Genomic DNA, 5,446 nt, shown 5'->3' with positions numbered 1-5,446 from the left:
AAAAAAAAAAAGAAGGATATGCTTATAAAGGTACAAGAAGTTTACAGAACACAATATGGATCGGACCAGAAAAGAAAGTCCCTCTGATGCATAACAATCAGAACACTGAGGAAAGGGAATGAGAAAGAATGCTAACAGCTGCAAATGGGAAAGAGCAGGTGACATAAAGGCAGACATGTTAGAATCACACCCAAGTTGTCAACGGAGACTCTAAAAGCCTGAAGGGCCAGGACATTCTCTAAAGACCACGTATGCCAGCCCAGACTGCACACCCAGTAAAACTTTCAATAGATTAAATAAGATCTACCCACAAATCCAACCCTACAGAAGGTAGGGTTGGGAAACTCTAACCCCAGGAGGTTAACCACACCCATGAAAAAAAAGTATTTAATCTCACACCAGTATAATCAAAAGAAGGGACACACACACACCACCACCACCACCACCACAAACAACAACAAAATAACAGAAATTAATAATTATTGGTAATTATTAATATCTCTCAACATCAGTGGGCTCAATCCCCAATAAAAAGACACAGGCTAACGTTCAGATGAAAAACCAGGATCTATCCTGCTGTTATATACAAGAAACATGGAAGATAGACATTACCTCAGAGTAAAGGGTTGGAGAAAGATTTTTCAAAACAAATGGAGGCAAGAAGCAAGCTGCTGTAGCAATTTCATATCTATCAAAATAGACTGCTAGCTGAAATTAATCAAAAGAGGTGGGGAAGGACATTACATACTCATGAAAGGAAAAGTCTACCAAGATGTAATCTCGGTGCTCAACATCTGTGCCCCAATTACTAAAGCTTAAATGCAACCTCAAATCCAAACTTAGATCAAACCTCACACATTAATAGACAGAGACTTCAATACCCGACTCTCACCAGTGGACAGGTCATCAAGACAGAAACTAAACAGAAAAATGATGCCACTAACAGAAGCTGTGAATCAAATGGACCTAACAGACAGCTCCAGAACATTTCACATCAGCACAAAAGAATAGCCCTTCTTCTCAGCACCCCACGAAACTTTCTCCAAAATTGACCATATGGTCGGGCACAAAGCAGGCCTCAACAGATACAACATAACTGAAATAATCCCTTGTATCTTATCAGCCCACCACAGATTAAAGTTGGAGTTTAACAATAACAGAAACAACAGAAAGCCTACAAACTCATGGAACCTGAACAACTCTCGACTGAACGATCACTGGGTCAGGGAAGAAACAAAGAAAGAAATTAAGGACCTTCTAAAATTCAATGGATATGAAGGCAAAACATACCTAAACTTTTGGGACATGATGAGATAAGTGCTAAGAGGAATGCTCATAGCATTAAGTGCCTCTGTAAAGAAAGTAGAGAGATCTCATACTAGCCACTTAACAGCACACCTAAAACTCTAGAACAAAAAGAAGCAAAAACACACAAGAGAAGTAGACAGTAAGGTATAATCAAACTCAGGGCTGAAATCAATAAAATGGAATCAAAGAGAATACTACAAAGAGTCAATGTAACAAAGAATTTTTTTTTTTGAGGCAATCAACAAGATAGACAAACCCTTATCCATCTAAACTAACTAAAAGACACAGAGAAGATCCAAATTAACAAAATCAGAAGCAAAAGTGGAGACACAATAGCAGACACATAGGAAATCCAAAGAATCATAAGGTGATGCTTCTAAAACCTGTACTCCACAAAACTGGAAAATCTAAACAGACAGACACATTTCTTTATAGATACCACTTACCAAAGTTAAATTAAGGCCAGATAGACAATTTAAATACACCTATAACCTCTAAGGAAATAGAAATCACCATTAAATGTTTCCTAACAACGACAACAACAACAACAAATCGTATCCGGACAGTTTTAGCTTGGAATTCTACTAGATTTTCAAAGATGTCCTAATACTAGTACTCGTTAAGTTATTCCACAAGGTAACATTAAGGGACATTGCCAAAATCATTTTTTGAGGTCACAGTCATTGTGGTACCCAAACCATACAAAAGATTCAACAAAGAAAGAGAATTATGGAACAATTTCCCTCATGAACATTGATAGAAAAATACTCAACAAAACACTCATAAACTGAACCTAAGAACACACAAAATACATGATCCACCATGATCGAGTAGGCTTCATCCCAGAGATGCAGGGATGGTTCAACACACAAAATTCTGTTATTGTAATTCACCAGATACATAAACTGAAAGAGAAAAATGTGATCATGTCATCAGATGCTAAAAAAGCCTTTGACAAAGTCCAACACCCTTTCATAATTAAAGTCTTGGAGAGATCTCCAATACAAGGGGCATACTTAAACTCAATAAAGATAATTTACAGCAAGCCTGTAGCCAACATCAAATTAAATGGAGAGAGACTCTAGCTCCACTAAAATCAGGAGCAAGACAAGACTGCACACTCTCTCCATATCTATTCAATATAATACTTAAAGTTCTGTCCAGAGCAATAAAAAGAATTAAAGGAGATCAAGGGGATATAAACTGGAAAGGAAGAAGTCAAAGCGTCCCTATTCAAAGATGATAGGATAGTATATGTAAGTGACCTAAAAAATTCTACCAGGAAACTCCTATAACTGATAATACCTTCAGCAAAGTGGCTGGATACTAAATTAACTAAAAAAAAAAAAAATCAGTATCCCTTTCTAATACAAACAATAAAATGGCTGAGAAAGAAACCAGGGAAACAACAGCCTTCACAATGGNCACAAATAATATAAAATACCTTGGTGTGACTCTAACCAAGCAAGTGAAATATCTATATGAAGAAAGAAATTGAAAAAATTATCAGAAGATAGAAAGATCTCCCATGCTCAGGTAGGATTAACATAGTGAAAATGGCCATCTTACCAAAAGCAATCTACAGATGCAATGAAATTTCCATCAAAATTCCAGCACAATTCTTTACAGACCTTGAAAGAACAATTCTTAACTTCATATGTAAAACCTAAAACGCCCAGGAGAGCTACAACAATCCTGACCAATAAAAGAACTTCTTGAGGTATCACCATCCCTGACTTCAAGCTGCACTACAGAGCAATTGTGATAAAAATTGCGTGTTATTGGTACAGAAACAGACAGATTGATCAATGGAATCAAACTGAGGGGCTAGAAATAAACCCACACACCTACAGACAAAGATTTTTGACAAAGAAGGCAAAACCACACAATGGAAAAACAGAAAGTATCTTCAAGAAATATTTCTGGTCTAACTGGATGTCTTTATGAAGAAGAATGCAAATAGATCCGTATTTATCACCCTGAAGAAAACTCAAGTCCAAGTGGATCAAAGACCTTAGCATAAAACCAGATTCACTAAACCGGATAGACGAGAAAGCACGGAATAGCCTTAAACACTGACACAGGAGACAACTCTTTGTACAGAACACTAATAGTGCAGGCACTAAGGTCAACAATTAATTAATCGGACTTCATGAAACTGAAAAACTTCTGTAAGCAAAGCACTCCATTAATAGGACAAAATGGCAGACAACAGAATGGGAAAAGATTTTAACCAGCTCCACATCTGGCCGTGGGCTAATATGCAAAATACATAAAGAACTCAAGACATCAACAAATCAAATAATCCAATTTAAAAAAAATGAGGTACAGATTTAAACAGAGAATTCTCACCAGGAGTGTCAAATGACCACCAGGGAAACACCAATCAAAATCTTTCAGCTATTCCATCTTATACCTATCAGAATGGCTAAGATCAAAAACCTAAGTGACAGCTCACGCTTGTGGGGACGTGGCACAAGGGGAACACTCCTCTATTATTGGTGAGAGAGCAAACTTGTACAACCCTTGGGAACTCAATATGGTGGTTTGTCAGAAAATTGGGAATAGATCTACCTCAAGATCCAGCTATACTGGTCTTGGGTATATACCCAAAAGGATCCTCCACCATTCCACAAGGACACTTGCTCAACTATGTTCATAGCAGTTTTGTTCCTAGTAGCCGGAAACTGGAAACAACCTAGTTGTCCCTCAGCTGGTGAATGATGTGGATAAAAAAGATAATGGATAAGAAAGTGTGGTGCTTCACACAATGGAGTACTAGTAAGCTGTTAAAAATAATAGCGTGGCATTTGCCGGAGGTAAGTAGAAAAAACACCCTGAGTGGAGTAACCCAGACCTAGAAAACAAACATGGTATGTGCTTGCTCATAAGTGGATAGTAGCTGTAAAGTCAATGAGAATCGTGCTATAATCCAGACTCAGAGAAGTTAGGTAACAAGGGGGGCTCAAGGGGGAAGCATGTGGATCCCACTGGGAAGGGGACGTAGAATAGATTTTGTAGGTGGTTGGGGATGGGAGCAGGAGGGGTCAGGTGGTGAGGGTGGAGGGAGAGAGCATCGGAAGAGACGACTGGAATTTCAGTGGTGAGATAGAAACCTAGTGCAATGGAAATTCCCTGGGATCTATGAGGGTGATCATAGTTAAGACTCCTAGTAATGGAGAACTCAGAGTCCAGAGTCTGAATCAGCCATCTTATGTAATCAGGCAAGACTTCCAGTGGAGGGACTGGGACACCAACCCAGCCACAAAACCTTCAACCTACAATTTGTCCTGCCTGCAAGATATGCTGGGGTAAAGGTGGCACAGAACTTGTTGGAGTGGCCAACCAATGACTGGTCCAGCCTGGGACCCGTGCCATGAGAGGGACCCATGCCTGACACTGCCCAGAGGGCCAGGAACCAGAGACTGAATAGCCTAGAGACCTATGATAGAAACTAATAGAACTGGAAAAACAAAAAGTCAATGACGTGATTTTTAACGGCATTTGGCAATACTTGCAGACCAGAGCCTAACATTGTTGTCATCAGAGCAGCTTCATTCAGCAGCTGATGGGAAGAGATGCAGAGACCCACAGCCAGGCTCAGGGAATTTCTGTGGGATAGAGGGAGGAAGACGTGTAGGAGCCAGAGCAGTCAAGGACAAGCAGGAGAACATGACCTACAGAACTGACTAAGCAGGGGTCCTCAGCATATATGTTATGGTTTTGTAGCCTTGGTTTTCTTGTGGGACTCTTAACAGTGGGAGTAGGGGTGTCTCTGACTCGGTTGCCTGCTTTTGGGACCCTTTGCTCCTACTGGGTTGCCTCCTCCAGTCTTCAGATGAGGGCATATGTGTAGCCTTAATGCAATGTCATATGCCTTGTTTGGGTGATATCCCTGGGAGACTGTCACTTTCTGAAGGGAAATGGAGGAGTGGATCTGAGGGAGAAAGGAGGTTGAGGGGAGGCTGGGAGGAGAGAAAGGGGGAGATTTCGGTGGGAATGTAAATATATGAGAGAAGAATAAATAAAAAAATATTTCCACAAAAAAATCTAAAGGTACGTCTAGGAACTGGATATGGCTCAGAAGTTAAGAGCACTGGCTGCCTGCTCTCTCTCTCTCTCTCCCTCTCTCTCTCTC

Source organism: Mus pahari, chromosome 8, assembly GCF_900095145.1.
Source record: "Mus pahari chromosome 8, PAHARI_EIJ_v1.1, whole genome shotgun sequence".
In the NCBI taxonomy this organism is placed as follows: Eukaryota; Metazoa; Chordata; class Mammalia; order Rodentia; family Muridae; genus Mus; species Mus pahari.
This window is presented reverse-complemented; position numbering follows the sequence as displayed.